Consider the following 20,079-nt stretch of genomic DNA (forward strand, 5'->3'; position numbering starts at 1 on the left):
ACTGGCAGCTTACAGTTTATTACTGGGATCTGTAATACTGATAAATAATCACAGAATCATTGATCTGCAAAGAAACTCAAGAAATTATCTGTTCTGCTCCCCAAACAGGAAGACACCTAACCCATTTAAGACAAAGTATCAACCTGCTGGTTTAGAGTTCTTCAGGAAAATTGCTGCTGCAGTTCTTTCTGTTCAAAGGTGAACATATTTCTGTTTTGCTTTGTGGCCCCTGAGTTCAGAACATAAACTACAATTATGTTTAATTAAACCAGCTTAAAAGTTTTGCTTTCTGCAATTTCTTTTTATCTAATCCTCAAAACTACTGAGCTGATTTTAATATTTAAAAAAAAAAAAAAGAAACTTACTCTTAGGCTGTAACCCTGCATGACGAATTCCAGCCCAGAGCAACATTTTATGATCCAGTGTCAAGTTCTTGAAAAATGAAAACTGAGAGGAAAGAGAGGTTTATCTATAACATGGATACATTTTGGACTGGATGTTAGCCACTTGAATAAGGTGTACGTGTTTAATCATAAAAACTTACTGTATTTTCCTTTTCTGGTTTGAGCATGTTAAACCTGTTATTTTCATAATCGGGACCAAATGTATTTTGTACTCTGAAATTGAACCAGAACTCAAAAGGGGGATGAATGAACATTACCCATGCAAGTAATAGATTTGAGACAAGGTTTAATTGAAAAGGAAAATCCCACCACCTATTCACTTTTAAAGCGTGAGTTGCATTCAACACACAAATCCTTCATTATTCATACATGGAAATATGTGCTTAATGATTAAGTCTCCAAGGATTTGCTTGATAGAATAATCTAAATTTCTTCTTTTAAAAAGAGGCAAATGAAATGTGGGTTTTAATTCTTTAAAGGACAAGTCACAAAGCATGTAAAACTGTAACACAGAGTCTTAATTTTTAAAAGTATATCTATAATTTGCCTATCCATTGGTTTGTTCATCTGGATATCAGTAACATACAGACTTGATCTAATAATGGCTAATTATGCAGTTGTTTATCAGCTCATTTGAAACATTTTGAGATTCAGTCTAGCTCAGCAAATTACTGTGCTTAAGGCAGTTCTATATTCTAGAAAATTATAATATCCCCAGAAGGCAAAGAATTAATAAAAATCCTCTTTTGTAAAAGATTATCATTGCAGAGCAAATGGAGCAGATCTCCTCTATCCTACTGCATTTAATATTCTCATTTTTCCCTGAAACTTTGATGGAGAGGCAATGAGAATATCTCTGTTTTATTAACTTATTAAGAGGCACATTTATAGAACTCATGCACCATATTGATTTCTAAAGCCGCAGTGCTGCTAAGAGCCAATAATCACAGAAGAGCAGGATGATTCAGTTTATCCTAGAATGTTTCTGAACCTTGGTGGAGCCCAAATTTTCACCCAATTCAGAAAGTTTGGTTATTTAACTTCAGTACAGTCCGCGGGGTTGCAAAGAGTCAGACACAACTGAGTGACGGAACTGAAGCCTCAATTTATGCATGTATAAAGTAGAGGTAATAGGAAAAGACAACCTCTGAATGTTATGACAAATAAATGAGACAGTGCGTGAAATGCACCTAATACAATGCCTGTAGTAAATAATGTTAGTTTCGGTTATTATCATGATGAGTATCATCATTATCTCTTGTGGTTTAGGAATCAAAGATATATGCACTTAATTAGCCATTTGCCTAATATTTATATTTTTCCAATAGAAATATCTTCATATCAGCTGAAAGTTTAACATGAACTTTCTGCTCCAGCACTTTGTAACCCAGAATTGCCTCAACAAGCTAACATCAAACCAACCAGAATAGGTGAGCTACTATTATACAAGATAAATTATCTAGGCTGTAGTTGGGAATCATTCCAGTTTCATAGCAGCTGGGCTTGACAACACAGTATTTTAAAAAGCACTTGATGCTGCCTCTATTGAACTATGCCAAAGAGTTTTGAACTTTTTCTTCATGATTCAGGTTTTGTTGCAGATTTTGCCACCTTCATTTCCTCCATATGGGATCATTACATCATATTTTAAGAAAAAAAATCTTTAAAAAGAACTATCCAGTTACCTTAGCTAGAACATATGAGACTCTTTGCTTTATAGCATTATTTGCACAGAATACATGTACTGCCTTTTCATCTATTTTGTCACCAGGACTACTTTTGGACTTCTGGTAAAATTCAGGGTGCTATCTTTAGTTTATAAATATGGTTTAAGCCAACATATGTGTGTGTGTGTGTGTGTGTATTTTTTTTAAAAAAAACCTGATCTGAGTATTGCTACTCCTGCTTTCTTTTGGTCTCTATTTTCCAGCCCTTCACTTTCAGTCTGTATGTGTCCCTCGTTTTGAGGTGGGTCTCTTGTAGACAACATATATGGGGGTCTTGTTTTTGTATCCATTCAGCCAGCCTTTGTCTTTTGGTTGGGGCATTCAACCCATTTATGTTTAAGGTAATTATTGATAAGTATGATCCCGTTGCCATTTTCTTTATTGTTTTGGGTTCGAGTTTATACACCCTTTCTGTGTTTTTGCTGTCTAGAGAAGATCCGTTAGCATTTGTTGGAGAGCTGGTTTGGTGATGCTGAATCCTCTCAGCTTTTGCTTGTCTGTAAAGCTTTTGATTTCTCCTTCATATTTGAATGAGATCCTTGCTGGATACAGTAATCTTGGCTGTAGGTTATTTTCTTTCATCACTTTAAGTATGTCTTGCCATTCCCTCCTGGCCTGAAGAGTTTCTGTTGAAAGATCAGCTGTTATCCTTATGGGAATCCCCTTGTGTGTTATTTGCTGCTTTTCCCTTGCTGCTTTTAATATTTGTTCTTTGTGTTTGATCTTTGTTAATTTGATTAATATGTGTCTTGGAGTATTTCGCCTTGGGTTTATCCTATTAGGGACTCTCTGGGTTTCTTGGACATGGGTGACTATTTCCTTCCCCATTTTAGGGAAGTTTTCAACTATTATCTCCTCAAGTATTCTCTCATGGTCTTTCTTTTTGTCTTCTTCTTCTGGTACTCCTATGATTCGAATGTTGTGGCGTTTAACATTGTCCCAGAGGTCTCTAATATTGTCATTTCATTGTCTCTAATATTGTCTCATTTCTTTTAATTTGTTTTTCTTTTTTCCTCTCTGTTTCATTTATTTCTACAATTCTATCTTCTAGCTAACTTATTCCGTCTTCTGCCTCCGTTATTCTACTGTTTGTTCCCTCCAGAGTGTTTCTGATCTCATCTATTGCATTATTCATTGTATATTGACTCTTTTTTATTTCCTCTAAATCCTTATTAAACCTTTCTTGCATCTTCTCAATCCTTTTCTCCAGGTTATTTATCTGTAACTCCATTTTGCTTTCAAGATTTTGAATCATTTTCACCATCAAAAGAAGACATACAGATGGCTAACAAATACATGAAAAAATGCTCAACATCCCTCATAATCAGAGAGATGCAAATCAAAACGACCATGAGATACCATTTCACACCAGTCAGAATGGCTGCTATCCAAAAGTCTACATGCAATAAATGCTGGAGAGGGTGTGGAGAGAAGGGAACCCTCTTACGCTGTTGGTGGGAATGCAAACTAGTACAGCCACTATGGAGAACAGTGTGGAGATTCCTTAAAAAACTGGAAATAGAACTGCCATATGATCCAGCAATCGCACTCCTGGGCATACACATTGAGGAAACCAGAATTGAAAGAGACACATGTACTCCAATGTTCATCGCAGCACTGTTTATAATAGCAAGGACATGGAAGCAACCTAGATGTCCATCTGCAGACGAATGGACAAGAAAGCTTTGGTACATATACACAATGGAGTATTACTCAGCCATTAAAAAGAATGCACTTGAATCAGTTCTAATGAGGTGGATGAAACTGGAGCCTATTATACAGAGTGAAGTAAGCCAGAAAGAAAAACACCAATACAGTATACTAATGCATATATATGGAATTTAGAAAGATAGCAATGATAACCCTGTATACAAGACAGCAAAAGAGACACAGGTTAGAACAGTCTTTGGGACTCTGTGGGAGAGGGCGAGGGTGGGATGATTTGGGAGAATGGCACTGAAACATGTATGTTATCATATGTGAAAAGAATCACCAGTCCAGGTTCAACGCATGATACAGGATGCTCAGAGCTGGTGCACGGGGATGACCCAGAGGGAGGATAAGGGGAGGAGGGAGGTGGGAGAGGGGTACAGGAAGGGGAACTCATGCACACCCGGGGCGGATTCATGTCAATGTATGGCAAAACCAACCAATATAATATTGTAAAATAAAAAAAATTTTTTTTAAATAATAATAGGATGATAAATGGATAGAGGGATCAAGAGATGAAGTGTGCAATAATACAATGTAACTGTAGAATATAGGTGTTTGGTATATAGGTGTTCACTGTGAAATTCTTTCAACTTCTTTGCTTTTAAATATTAATAAAATATTAGAGACAAAATAAAATAAACAACCTATATCTCCATTTGTATACTTCAAGAACTAAGTTAATAAGTGCTCCCTTAAAACCAGAAATCAACACTAAAGGTAAACTTTGGAACTGATGATGACCCAGTTTCCCAATTCCTGGCTTCCAGATGTCTCTGCTTCTCTTTGTTCAAGAAAACACTCCTGATGCAGGGCATTTCAACTTGGTGGAAATGGACACATTACTGATCTTCTTTTTGCCCTAATATGTGAAAAGCAGACTATCCAAACATCAGGAATGAACTGCAGGCATTAGCTGCTCTTCTCATTGTTCAGTTGCTAAGTTGTGTCTAGCCCTTTGCAACCCCATAGACTGCAGCACTCCAGGCTTCCCTGTCCTCCGCTATTTCCCAGAGTTTGCTCAAGTTCATGTCCATTGAGTCGGTGATGCCATCTAACCATCTCATCCTTTGTTACCCCCTTCTCCTTATGCCCTCAATGTTTCCCAGCATCAGGGTCTTTTCCAATGAGTTGGCTCTTTGCATCAGGAGGCCAAAGTATTGGAGCTTCAGTTTTAGCATCAGTCCTTCCAGTAAACATTCAGGGTTGATTTCCTTTAGGATTGACTGGTTGGATCTCCTTGCTGTCCAAGGGACTCTCAAGAGTCTTCTCAAGCAACACAATTTGAAGGCATCAATTCTTTGATGCTTAGCCTTTTTCATGGTCCAACTCTCACATCTGTACATGACTACTAGAAAAACCACAGCTGTGACTAAACAGACCTTTGTTAGCAAAGTGATGTTTCTGTTTTTTAATACACTGTCTAGGTTTGTCATAGCTGCTCTTCACTTCACTCTGTATCTGGTGTTTGACTTCTTATTTTAAAGTTAAAGTGTTAGTCTTTCAGTCGTGTCTGACTCTTTGCAACCCCATGGACTGTAGCCTCTGTCCATGAAATTCTCCAGGTAAGAATACTGGAGTGAGCGCACTCCTTTCTCCAGGGGATCTTCCCAACCCTGGGATTGAACGTGGATCTCCTGAATTGTAGGCAGATTCTTTACTGTCTGAGTCAATACCTTCACATAATGACATTTAGGGTATGGTTGTAAGTAAAATATCTACACTGAAAAAATACGTATGTGTTAGAAAACAAAATTGAACCCAGTAAATTTGAAGATACAATTGGCTTTATTCAATGATTCATGAATCAGGCAGCCTCCCATCTAAGCAATTTTTATTAAATTTTAAAACAACCTAGTAATAGCCTCTTTTCCTTAATTATTCCTCAAATTTTCCTAAGGAAGACAGAATCCATTACATGGGCTACATATGTAGAAAAGAAAAAATGAGACCAAATTAAAAATCCATATAGGGTGCACCCCATGTTCACTGCAGCACTATTTACATAGCCAGAATATGCAAGCAACCTAAATATCGACTGACAGTGGAATGGATCAAGAAGATGTGGTACATACATATATAATGGAACACTATTCAGCTATTAAAAAGAACAAATAATGCCATTTGCAGCAACATGAATGAACTTAGGGATTGTCATACTGAGTGAAGTCAGACAAAGAAAGACATATATGATATCACTTATATGTGGAATCTTTAAAAAATCGTACAAATTAAGTTATTCATAAAACAGAAATAGAGTCACAGATGTAGAAAACAAACATGGTTACCAAGGGAGAAAGAAGGTGGGAGGGATAAATCAGGAGATTGGGATTGTCATATACATACTACTCTATATAAAATAGATAAATAAGACCTACTGTAGCTCACAAGGAACTTTACTCAATACCCTGTAATGACCTATATGGGAAAAGAACCTAAAAATGAGTGGATATATATATATATATATATATAAAGCAGATTCACTTTGCTGTACACCTGAAACTAACACAACATTGTAAATCAACAATACCCCAATAAAAATTAAAAAATAAAACTAATTTTAAAAAGATCGGATATATGTATATGTATAAAGGATTCACTTTGCTATACATCTTAAACTTACACAACATTGCAGATCAACTTAGTAAAAAAATTTTAAAGGAAAAAAATCCACGCAGGGTGCAGAAGCTAACAGCTTTAAAAAGTGAAGCCATTCTAGAAAGCAGTGACACTGGAGTGTTTACTCTGTAGACTAATGAGACTTGGGCATTCTGAAAGAGAATGTTTTGAGCCCTTTCCATTACTAGAAACTGTTAAAATGGGTTATTATCACTCTGCTTAATATAGAGGTGGTTTAGGAAAAAGCTAGCCTGGAGAGGGCAAAGTGTCTTTCACCAGAGGCTTCCAGAATCCCAATCAAACCCTTTAGCATGGGGTCATGAAAGCACCACCTTTTCATCACTACCATCACAGCTGTGGTCGTGTTGCTGTTATTGTTTAATCTCTCTGTGTTCAGCCTGCAATAATCACCATAATTCACCCTAATGTTATGTGATTAGCAGTCTCAGTTGTGGTGAAAATTAAACACCACTCACATAGCACTTGTGACCTTTCACCCCTCGTGGAATGGGTCAGGGCTCCGATGGCTGAGAGACAAAATGCAGAAACTCACATGGTGCTGCCTGCACTCTCTCAGGCTGGGGAATCAATGGAAATTTCATCTTCCAACCACATGTGTTGATTCTTCAGCAGCCATACTATGAAAGTCCAATTCTTCCACTTAATTTATTCTTATCCTGTGAAGATTGCAAAAGAATTTTGTAAAGTATTGCTGCAGTGCCTTAATACAGAGGCAAAGTGTCATTTTTAATAGCCAGAAATTCAATTTCATTCATACCATCATCTACAGATTAACTGAATGTTGGATGTATTAAGAAGTTTGGCGAATTAGAAGTTTCTTGGTCTTACACTGAAGCCAGTACAGACAAGTCCACTGAAAAACAACTGGCAAGAATGTACAAATAACTAACCATCATCTTTCTCTATAAGGAATACATTTCCTTACATGCTGGAGTTCTAAGTTTTGCAGAACACTGTTAATAGTAAACACTATAGGAATCTGTCATTAATTTACAGACTTTTCAGATTATAGCAATGATTAGAATCTGAAAATTATTTCCTGACAACTAATTATGGCAGGGTGAAAAAGTGGTAAATTCTTAAATATATGAATGATTAGGCATTTATAGAATGTTGCTATTTATCATACCTATACTTTTAACCAGATTTGACAATATGTGGCATGATGAGTTTAATTTTCTATAGCACAGTACAAACTCTGCATTTTTCCTAATTACAGCTTCCTACATGTCAGCTCAAATAGGAATAGACTCACTTGGTTCAGCTCAATTTCCACAGCCTGACAGGCACTGATATCAAAATTAATTCTAGAATGAAACTTCATAAAAGAAAATCCTATTTGACAAAAGAACTACTGAGCTTGAATCACAGTTGCATTTGCATTATGAAGTCTGATTTTTATTTTTATTGTATATAAAATAATGCCAAAGGAGAGACTGAATACCCAGAGAGAGTTCATTTGAGGCATCCTGATAGTATCTGCCATGTGCAAGTAAAGCAGAAGTCTTTTTTATGACATCTTCAGAACTTGACGATTGAATTACAGTTTTAGTAATCATCCGTTCCCATTCTCCAGTGTCACTTTTTTGTAATATAGTGCATAGCAAAGACTTATGGTTCCAGTTTTATCAGCCTGCAATAAAAATATAACAACTGTTGTATTAAATTATTTAAGTTGTAAACCATTGTGAAAAAGAAAAAGTTTTATCGACAGGCAGGCTGAAAAACTGATTATAATGGAGAGCCAAATGTATTGTGCTGATTATTCCCAAATTTTTCCCTAGTTTAGCATATTGTAAATCTTCAAGATATCTTTCAAATCAAGGTCTGGGTATGTAGGGTTCTTTCATTTGTTGCTTGTTTAGAACTGGACATGGCAAAAGACAAACAAAACCTCTATAGTTCTGGGTATCAATTTATTTTAGTAGAGTTGTCAATGCAAATGAAGGTATTTGCATATAATATAGAGAGACTTAAAGTTATGCAACTGAACAACAACAACAAGATTAATATAGAGATATTAAGGTTAATATAGAGGTATATCTCTCAAGATAATATAGACAGACATTAAGATTACGTATCAATAAAAAATGATAACTGAAAGAAATTCAAATGTGAAATGAAAGGATTTCTCCAGAGGGATACAGACTCAAGAGACTGTCAAGTCTTTTCAGAAATTTTTTTTTCTTATATTGATTTTACAGTCACTCAGTACTTCTACTTTCTATCCAACTACAGTATTCTGATGCTGTGTACAAGTTACTAGACTAAGAACTTTTCTCCTCTCCAGTGTTCCTCCATTCCTCTAATAGGTATTTCTGTCTGTTGTTCAAGTGCTAAGTCATGTCCAGCTCTTTGTGACCCCATGGATTGCAGCACGCCAGGCTCTCCATCCTTCACTATCTCCCGGAGTTTGCTCAAACTTATGTCCATTGAGTTGCTGATGCCATCCAACCATATCACCTTCTGTCACCCTCTTCTCCTCATGCTCTCAATCTTTCCCAGCATCAGGATTTTTTTCCAAAGAGTTGGTTCTTCGCATCAGGTGGCCAAAGTATTAGAGCTTCAGCTCCAGCATCAGTCCCCCCAATGAATATTCAGGGTTGATTTCCTTTAGGATGGACAGGTTTGATCTCCGTGCAGTCCAAGGGATTCCTAAGAATCTTCTCCAGCACCACAATATGAAAGCATTAATTCTTCTGTGCTCAGCCTTTTTTATGATCCAACTCTCACATCCGTACATGACTACTGGCAAAGTCATAGCTTTGACTATACAGAACTCTGTGGGTAAACTGATGTCTCTGCTTTTAATGTGCTTGCTGTCTAGGTTTGTCGTAGCTTTTCTTCCCAGGAGCAAGTATCTTTTAATTTTGTGGCTGCAGTTGTCATCTGCAGTGATTTTGGAGCCCAAGAAAATAAAATCTGTCACTGATAACACTTTTTCCCCACCTGTTTGCCATAAAGTGATGAGACCAGATGCCATGATCTTATTTTTCTGAATGTTGAGTTTTAAACTAGCTGTTTCTTTTTTAATTAACTCATTTTAATTAGATAATCACTTTACAATATTGTAATGGCTTTTGCCATACATTACCATGAATCAGCCACAGGTATACATGTGTCTCCCCATACTGAAGCCTCCTCCCATCTCCCTCCCTACCCTATCCTTCTGGGCTGTCCCAGCGCACTGGCTTTTGATGCCCTGCTTTATGTATTGAACTTGCACTGGTCATCTACTTTACATATGGTAATGTACATGTTTAAATGCTGTTCTCTCAAATCATCCCACCCTTGCTGTGTCCCACTGAGTCCAAAAATCTGTTCTTTACATCTGTGTCTCCTTTGCTGCCCTGCATGTAGGATCATCGCTACCATCTTTCTAAATTCCATACATGTGCCTTAATATACAGTATTTGTCTTTCTCTTTCTGACTTAAGTCACTCTGTGTAATAGGCTCCAGGTTGAGACTATACTATATAAGGCTACACATCAAAACAGCATGGTACTGGCACAAAGACAGAAATATAGATCAATGGAACCAAATAGAAAGCCCAGAGATAAATCTACTCTCCTATGGACACCTTATCTTGGACAAAGGAGGCAAAAATATACAATGGAGGAAAGACAATCTCTTCAACAAGTGGTGCTGGGAAAACTAATCAACTCCGTGTAAAAGAATGAAACTAGAACATTTTCTAACATTCACAAAAATAAACTCAAAGTGGATTAAAGGCCTAAATGTAAGACCAAAAACTATAAAACTTGTAGAGGAAAACATAGGCAGAACACTCTCTGACATAAATCACAGCAAGATCTTCTATGACCCACCTCCTAGAGTAATGCAAATAAAGACAAAATAAACAAACGGGACCAAATTAAACATAAAAGCTTTTGCCAATGAAGGAAACTAAACCAGCTTTTTCAGTCTTCTCTTTCACACGCATCTTTAGTTCCTCTCCGCTTTCTGCCATTAGAGTGATAGCATCTGCATACCTGAGGTTGTCGATTTCTCCTGGCAATTTTGATTCCAGCTTGTGATTCATCCAGCCCGGCATTTCACATTATGTACTCTGCATATAAGTTAAATAAACAGGGTGACAATATACAGCCTTGATGTATTCCTTTCCCAATTTGGAACCAGTCCATTGTTCCATGTCTGGTTCTAACCATGTCAGGCTTCTTGACATGCATACAGGTTTCTCAGCAGACAGGTAAGGTGGTCCAGTGTTCCCATCTCTTGAAGAATTTTTGACAGTTTGTTGTGGTCCACATAGTCAAAGGCTTTAGCATACTCAATGAAGAAGAAGTAAATGTTTTTTCTGGCATTCCCTTGCTTTTTCTATGATCCAATGGATGTTGGCAACTTGATCTCTAGTTCCTCTGCCTTTTCTAAATCCAGCTTGTACATCTAGAAGTTCTTGGTTCATATACTGTTAAAGGCTAGCTTGAAAAATTTTGAGCATTAGCTTGCTAGAAAGTGAAATGAGCGCAATTATATGGTAGTTTGAATATTCTTTGGCATTGCTTTTCTTTAGGCTGGAATGAAAACTGACCCTTTCCAGTCCCATGGCCACTGCCTAGTTTTCCAAATTTGCTGGCATATTGAATGCAGCACTTTCACAGCATCAGCATCATCTTAGACAGCTCAGCTGGAATTCTGTCACCTCCACTAGCTTTGTCCGTAGTGATGACTCCTAAGGCCCACTTGACTTCACACTCCAGGATGTCTGACTCCAGTCGAGTGATCACACCATCGTGGTTATCTGGTTCATTAGGACCTTTTTGTATAGTTCTTCCATGTATTCTTGCCACCTCTTCTTAATGTCCCTGCCACTTCTGTCCTTTATTGTGCCCATCTTTGCATGAAATGTTCCCTTGATATCTCCAATTTTCTTGAAGAGCTCTCTAGTCCTCCCCATTCTTTTGCTTTCCTCTATTTCTTTGCACTGATCACTGAGGAAGGCTTACTGATCTCTCCTTGCTGTTCTCTGGAACTCTGCATTCAGGTGGTATATCCTTCCCTTTCTCCTTTCCCTTTCGCTTCTCTTCTTTTCTCAGCTATTTGTAAACTGTAATTTGTCTTTCCTTCTAGTACCATATCTCCTCCAGAACTTTCTGTCCGTAAGGTGCCTCCTTTCCCTTGCATCTATGGACTACACCTAGGGATCCTGGCGCATTCTCTGGTTTGGTCAGAATGTTGACATTTAACACTTTTGCTCTCCCACACTCGACTCCCTCTCTGCCTCCACAATTGCTGGATATTGAAACAGCTCAAATCAGTCCCTCATACCTACCCTCCCCCTCACACACACACAAACACACACACACGCCTCCTAGCCACCTGGAAGAGAGAAGGGATCCCCTTGACTAAATAATCGGACATTTCTTAAAGGAAATTAGAATAAGGAAGCCCCATGTTTCCACCGAGTAAATCAAATCATACGGAGGGTACACAATAACTATTGGTTAACGGATCCTTTAGTCTTGTGCACAACAGTATCCCTGGCACTCTCACCTGCTACCATAGATGTTTTCTCTAATCTAGACTCAGCAACAACAAACTGGCAGTATTCTCACTTTGATGGTGATTATAATAATAATGCAATTTCTATGTGCCAGGCCCTTTATATTAACTTATTCAACCCTCATACCATCCCCATGAAATATGTATTATTCTGATTCTACAGATTTTTCAGACATTTACATCTTGCTCAAAGTTGCATAGCTAAAAAGTGTCAGAATTATGATTCAGATTAAGCACATGGCATCCACATGCTTACCAAGTATACTACATTAATACAGAATGATTCAATCTCTAAGTCATCATCACCAAAAGGAAAGAGTAGGATTAAAAAGAAGTGTGGAAGACCTGGTGTTCCTCTCTGGTTTCTCCTTTTCACTCCTTTGTCATACATTTGCTGAGTACAGGTAATGTACCAGTCTATCCTTGGTCTGAGAGTATAAAGAATAACATATGGTTACTGCCCTCATTACCCATTGAGACGGAAAACCAGGTAAACAGCTGTAGTTCAGTATGATGTTGTAATTAAAAAACATAAACAAGGTATTATGGGAAGACTGGGAAGAAAATAAAGCCCAAGGAATTCAATGCTTTTACTAAACTTATTGACAGTCTATCTCCAGGAAAAGAGTAGATCCTCTAAGGGAGAATCCAGACTAGCTCCATCCTAAACTAAGTTTTATGAAAAGTAACTGTCTGCTTGCTCTCCCTACACTAAAAGGGAAAAATACTAGCTAGGTCAACTCCATTCATTTACTTGAAATCAGAGGATCTTCCTTCCACACCTACAGTTTTATGAGACAGGACTCAGATCAATTTGGACGATTTCTGTCAGCTGTCTAGAACTGGCAACTTCCCTGACATCTAGACTCCCTAAAAGTACATTGCTTTGTTTAATTAGATCCTCTTACACCTTCCCTTCCAATTCCACAGCAATGAGACTTGAAATTAAGTAGCCAAAGACACATAGATAACTGGTCTTTACTATTGATTTCTATTACTGAGACATTCTACCAAGCTGGTTTCACTATATACACATGGCCCAGGAGTAGTGAACCATACTGTTTCTTCCATACTTCCAGAAAGCACTAGATACTTCCTATTATTTATATTATTAAAAACCATGAACTTGAATTCAGAGTTCAGCAGTCAGTATAGGTACCAGTCATTATGTTTAGCTTCCTAAATAGATAGCAGAGTTTCATTGTTGTTCAGTCACTAAGTCATGTCTGACTCTTTGTGACCCCATGAACTGCAGTACGCCAAGCTTCCCTGTCCTTCACTATCCTCCAGAGTTTGCTTAAACTCATGTCCATTGAGTCAGTGATGCCATCCAACCATCTCATCCTCTGTTGCCCCCTTCTTCTCCTGCCCTCAATCTTTCCCAGCATCAGGGTTTTTTCACATTAGGTAGCCAAAGAGTCTCATAGGAGAGCCAGAAATTGAAAACATCTTAGTAAAGCCAAGTCACAAAACTTCACAAACCATCCAGGATAGCTAAAATCTCTTTTCTTTTCTCCTGACAATAAGTGATAACGTCTTTGAATATAAGGGACAATGAATTTGTGTGAGGGACTTAGTTGAAAGTACTGGTTTGTTTCACACCAGCTGTCAAATAGGCCTCTCAAAACTCCTTTAAGTATTGGAAACAGTGACCTGGGGATGAAAGGCCTGTAGCACAGGAACTGATCCCTTGAGCCACCCAGATCTCGTCACTGATGATTCTGATTAATCCATGCTGACAAACCAGATTTGAATCAATAGAAATTATCTGTAACAAGAAACTAATTGTGTATTTAGTAGGTTCAGGGAAATTTTGGGTGGCTTTAAATTTATATGGAAAAGACTCTATTGACTTTTGGAATCAAAATTCATACCACCTTAAGGCAACATTGCCTTGGGTTGTAATAACTTATAGTGTTCTATTTTCTCTCTTGAGTAATGTATGGTCTGAAGGCATGTAATCTGTTTACTCGTAGACTATGAAAATTCTTTAATTGTTATTTATGGAGACTTAAGATCTATTTACATAATGTGAAAAGCACAGAACATGTACCTCTTATTCTACTTTCATACAAAACATCCCTGTTTAAATGAAGCAGCAAATCACAGCCAATTTCAAGCCACTTTACAATCTCAGTTCAAATTATGCAGTGGCTTAGAATAGTAAAGAGATGTCCCTAAAGTTGCATCATCTTTAGGAGACAGGAGACCTCAGGTGTTAAGAGAGCTGCTGAGAGGCAAAGTGGATGAACCAATGAACCAGTGCTGAATTTATATTGTACTTTTCACACAGGAAGATTATCTAGGCCTCCAGTACACCTACACGTGAATCCATGTGTGACATCTAACTCTTCACTTAATTTCCTTATGGACCATTTTTCTGGAAAGGAAGATGGAAAATTTCAACCAGCCACAAATGGACTGAGACCCTCCAATCTCATTTCACATCGAGCAGGTGTCCCAGACAGGGTTTGAAACCAAGCTGCAAAGGTGAGGAAAAAAAAAAAGAGAGAGAGAAAATACTAATAGAGCTAAACAAATGGCCTTTCATAGGAACTATGGCATCAGCTTAAACTGGGTTTGTCTTAGTATCGAGAATAAAGCCTTGCCTCGTGTTCTTTGCAATTCAGTAGTATTAAAATCCTCTTTTTAGCAGAAACTGCTAACATATCTAACAGAAGGACCTTACTAATCATTTCTCTCTTAAGGAGGAAAAAAGTCTAAAGGCCAGAGCTTGAGGTCACAGGTCTATGAGGGAATGTGGCAAGGAAGGTCTGTACTTTTTCAAATGCAGGAGCCACAAGAAACCTTCACCTCTTAACCAGGTTGCTCTTTTTGTGGCCAAAAACAGAACTGTTCAAACCATTCTTTGCCTTAGTTGGATAAAAATCCCTTTGAATATTCACCAGACCCCCTCTAGCATGACTGCATTAGTTATATTAAGGATTTTAGACAGACTATTAGTATTTGTTCTGAATAGTTGTGCCACTGTACCAAGCACATGTAGGGCAATAGGTGAAAGGGTAAAGAACCCTTGTTTAATAGAATTTACATGCTGTATGAGTCTAAATTGTTTAGCTGCCTGATAGAATTTTTATAAAGCCTAAAATAAATATCCATAAACTTAACAGATATGCAGAAGAACTAAAAACTGCTTGTTTTTTTCCTTTAAAGGTCACACTTTTTTCCCATAACAGTAAACCGCATGATAAAATGCCTTCAATATATCACAAATTATGGAAAATAACCACTGACTTTTCAAGATAGTTTAGGATATAAATACTTGGATATGAATGTTATAGATGGTTTTCAAATATGAGCAAGAAGTATTTCCAAACTCATCAATGTTCAAATAAATTATGAATGTGATATAAATTAAAAATTAGAAATATTAGCCACACTTAGAAAAAATAGTTCTAGAATAGTCCATTTACTCATAAAATATACTGATTTGAAAGTGTAAAGATTTGAAAACCATTGACAATGGACCTAGGACCACTATTAATATATCTGAAAATCTATTTGATTTTATCCTCTGGCTGTCTCCCTGGTGCAGTGGTACCACCTAAAGATTCAAGTAATCCCTCAGTCCACTAATGTGTTTACCAAATATCCTAACTGATACCATTTAAAAGAAATAACAAAGTAAAAGTAAACTTAAGAAGATACAACAGTAGTATCCTAGGCTGTCTTCAAAACTTTTCTCTATTCTCTAACCCACGTCTCCAGCCCTGACTTGTCACAGAGCCCCATCCCTGTGTGTCCTCTCTGTAGGGCATATTTCCAACTGAAGTTTCCTCAGTGTCTCACACATTACAAACCAGGGACGAGCAATAGATGACCCATGGCCAACTGTGGCCAGCAGTCTGTTTTTGTAAAGGCTTATTAAAACTCAGCTACCTATATGAATTTACATATTGTCTGTGGCTTCTTTTGCCCTACAGTGACACAGCTGAGTAACAAATAATACAGTCCACAAAGTCCTTTACAGAAAAAATCTGTCAATCTGTTACAAAAAAAAAAAAGAAAACTTAGGATCTTTTCCCTAAAACAGGTGCCTCTCTTCAGTTCCTACTTCCTATTGTTGTTTAGTTGCTGTCGTATCTCCTTTGTGACCCCATAGACTGTAGTCCACCTGGCTCCTCTGTCCGTGGGATTTCCCAGACAAGAATACTAGAGCGGGTTGCCATTTCCTCCTCCAGGGTATCTTCCTGACCGAGGAACAGAACCTGCGTCTCCTGCCTTGGCAGGTGGATTCTTTACCACTGAGCCACCAGGGAAGGTACAACTACAACTCTCATTTGGGGGCTTATCATGACACATTCATTTTATTGCCGAGCCTCCATTCTAGTTATATATTGCTGCATAACAGAATATTCCAAAACATAGTGACTTAAAAAAAAACCACCATTGTTGTATATCTCATGATTCTATGAATCAGAAATTTGGGCAAGATTCTGCTGAGCAATTGTTCTGCTCCAGTTAGCATTAATGAGAGTTACTCTTTGGAATTTATCTGATAGCTGGCTTGTCTGGAGGGCTCAAGGCAGCTTCATTCACATATCTGGTACCTTCATGGGGACAGCTGGACAACTGGATTCAGCTGGGCCCTTTTGCTTGCCCTGTAGTCTTCAGTTTTCACTCATCTGACACCATCATTCCTTGGTGACTTTCACCGTGTACATCTTCCCTATGTTTGAGTTTGTTGAGGATGCTTTTGCTTGGTTCCTGTCTCCCAGAGTTTCCAGAACAGTGTCACTAAGCACTCAAATGTTATCCTATTAATAGGCTTTAACTTATGACCTGTTTGCTTCAAAATAATATCTTCTAGGCCTGACTAATTTCTGTTATGCATCAGGGCTAGGATAATCTGCACTCCTGAAGAGCATCCTAAGGGAATGTAGGAGGGTTTTTCTGTTTAGTGCTACCATTACCTTTTGCCAGCCTGGATGAACATACTATGACAGAGACAGAGAGAGATTAGGGGTAGGGGTAGGGAAGAAGAACACAGGGTATAACTCGGTGTCATGTATGAAGTAGATATCAAGTGGCTAGGCCCACATCATGACTGATGGATTTGTGCAGAGAAGCCAATGAATGACATTTTTAAATATGCCATAGTCCTTTGGACACTTTTATAAAGCACAATTAATTCTGGTATTAAAAAACAAATATAATTTATATCTCTCTAAATAAAATCATAACAAAGGGGAGAAAAGTACCATAAAAAAGAATAAGTATAATTAGCTAATTTAAAATTCAATCTCCTAACTATGTTCCCGAATTAGTGTTTGTTTATAGTTTCCCTAGAACCTTAACAGTGCCAGAAACATGAAGGTTAGTCAAGAAACACAATTGTTTGAAGCTATCTACTTGCCATGCTAGTATTCTATATGCTATAAACCCAAATAGATGGTGTTCCTGCCATGTAGTAACAAAATTATCTGAAGAAAAGGACTATTTTAGGCAAAATTAGGGGTTATATTTTGCAAAGTAACTACAAATAAGAAAAATTTGCTGTAATATTTACTGCTTTAGAACCCCCCCCAAAAAAAGAATCTCTTTTTTTTTAAATTTATTTAATTGGAGACTAATTACTTTACAGTATTGTAGTAGTTTTTGCCATACATTGACATGAATCAGCCATGGGTGTACATGTGATCCCCATCCTGAACCCCCTTCTCACCTCCCTCCCCATCCCATCCCTCTGGGTCATCCCAGTGCACCAGCCTTGAGCACTCTGTCTCATGCATTGAACCTGGACTGGCGAAGAATCTTTATTTTTGGACCAGACTATAGCTCTGTGTGAATTTTTAAGATCTGGTATTACCTAACTTCACTTCTGGTGTTTTAAGATGACATCAGAAGGAGCCTTGCCTTTTCTTACAGAAAAGCCAAATGGCTAGCTAATTCTGGAAACGAATTTCTTCCCTGCTGCTATTCTTAGCCACAAAGACAGTCATTTGAATGCTTTACACACACACACACACACACACACACACACACACACAAAGGCCTCAAGCCTCCTCCTGTTTCACCTTTTCATTGCTCAGCGATCATTTAGAGAGCAGACTTGTTCCAGACAGCTTTAATTAAACTGTACCAAGGAAGCAGATAGATGTCAATGGGAATGATCCATAACATGAGGCTAAGCATGTATTTAACACTGCTCCATCCAGTTCAATCACCTTCTAGCATTTCAGTGGCTTTATATTCATGTGGCAAAGAATGAATGTGTATATGTGTTTTTTTTTAATCCATCCCATTAGTGGCCATATGCTTGGGCTTCAATGGATATAAGAACTGTCTGCAATCTGCCAGGGATTTAGGGACATCAATAATTTGTGAATAGTCATGTTGGTACTGGTCGAAGGGTTAAGTGCTCTGCACACCAGGGGCACCTCTTAGGGGATTTGAACTCTTAGTTGACTGTTAGGAACCTTATCCCCTGTGAGGTTTCCTACTACATGCTGCTTGTCAGATACATCCAGCTGTATCTGGGAAGCATTATCAGCTCTGGGATTTAAAGATCTGTGTTAAGTACTGATAGAATGGTATATTTGAGTTAAAAAGCAGGGAGAGTATATTGTGGCAAATTCAAGGAGGTTTGCACAGTCCATGGGAAGCATATGTTCTCTCCTTTTGCGTGTTCTTTCATATATTCTCATGGCTAGATAACTCAGCATCCTTTTGAGAAGAGTTCATATTTAACATTTGCTCCCACAATTTTCTGGTAGATAAGACTGTATCAGTCAAAGTGGAAAGACAAATGTCTCTTTAAGAGAAATTCTGCCATAAAAAGTTTTTCTTCCCATTCCCCTAAAGAAGATGAGGGACAGGTAATGTGAATGAATTTTGAAGTACTGGTCTTCCCTGAAGATTTCTCAAATAAGGTTATTTTAATACTGAAAGAAACAGAGATCATATGAAACCTTTTGCCTTATGTGTTAGCCCGTGACTTCATGTCCACCTAAAGCCTTGCCTGTCTTACTCACTATTGTAGCCCCTGCACTTGGCACAGTGCCTGGCAGATAGTACTTAACAAATGCTTGTGTGGGATGAAAGGATGGATGGATGGGAGAAACAGAGGGAGGGAAGGAAACACTTGGGGAAATTCTTTTGTAAGTCTGACCTGCAGGCAAGTAGTTGCTCTCTAGAATTCTCTAGAAGCTATTTTGGATCTGGGAATGTATGTTTGGCAATAAAAGTTTCCATCGTTTTAATAGATAGGGATTTCAGAGCAAACTTACACTATTATGACCTCTTAGTAATACTAGCACTTAGTTTTCTTATTGAGTAAAGATAGGAATAATTATGTTGTGAAGACAGGTTTCCATCAGATTATTTTTGCTACCACATATCTAGATGTGGTTTTGTTTTAATATGACTGGATACTACCATAGTGAAGCATACTGTGGTTTCTCAAAGGAGAGTGATGATGATTAAGCAGAGGGCTCTTTAGTCCTTCTCTCCTTAAATGTCTAATCTGACCTTTATAAATATAGTTTGTCCAGTTTACAGTTGAAATTCTGTGTTCGTTTCCAGTAACTCCAGCCTTCTTACCTTGGAGTAGTTTTATCCATTCCTTAATTGTCCCTAGCTGATGTCTACAAAGTCTTTTTAAACTTCTTAACTGCACAGTGAGGCCTCAGTGGACACCTAGATTGTGTCTGCTTGGGAAGATGCCAAGCACTAATGAGTCTTTTGTTTAATGTAATGGAAACTGAAAGCGCATGGCTTCTTCCTTGACTGATCAATGCCCCCTTCTGTTGTTTGAAGGTATCGATACATTCTGAATTCTAGAAGAAAGGTCACAAGGGGGCAGACTACTTAGTGTCTGCCTAAGTACTTGAGAAGGAAATGGCAACCCACTCCAGTGTTCTTGCCTGGAGAATCCCAGGGACGGAGGAGCCTGGTGGGCTGCCGTCTATGGGGTCGCACAGAGTCGGACACGACTGAAGCGACTTAGCAGCAGCAGCAGCAGCAAGTACTTGAGGATTCAGAAATTGTGCTTATGTGGAGCTCAGTATAGGTAGAAAGTACTAGAGTTAGTAATATAGCCTCTCCCACTCTG

General features: G+C 38.0%; 1 long non-coding RNA gene across 1 annotated transcript in view; it reads right to left on the bottom strand.

Annotated features, from left to right (window-relative positions):
- The window catches only part of LOC129562671 (uncharacterized), a 143,540-nt gene that overhangs the window by 19,579 nt on the left and 103,882 nt on the right, over window positions 1-20,079 (bottom strand). The window contains exon 3 of the long non-coding RNA XR_016038236.1: window positions 7,014-7,137. This is a non-coding gene — a long non-coding RNA (uncharacterized LOC129562671). The remainder of the gene's footprint in view (window positions 1-7,013; window positions 7,138-20,079) is intronic.

This window comes from Moschus berezovskii, chromosome 9 (assembly GCF_049115385.1).
Source record: "Moschus berezovskii isolate FMDL1 chromosome 9, NW_MosBer_1.0, whole genome shotgun sequence".
Lineage (NCBI taxonomy): Eukaryota > Metazoa > Chordata > Mammalia > Artiodactyla > Moschidae > Moschus > Moschus berezovskii.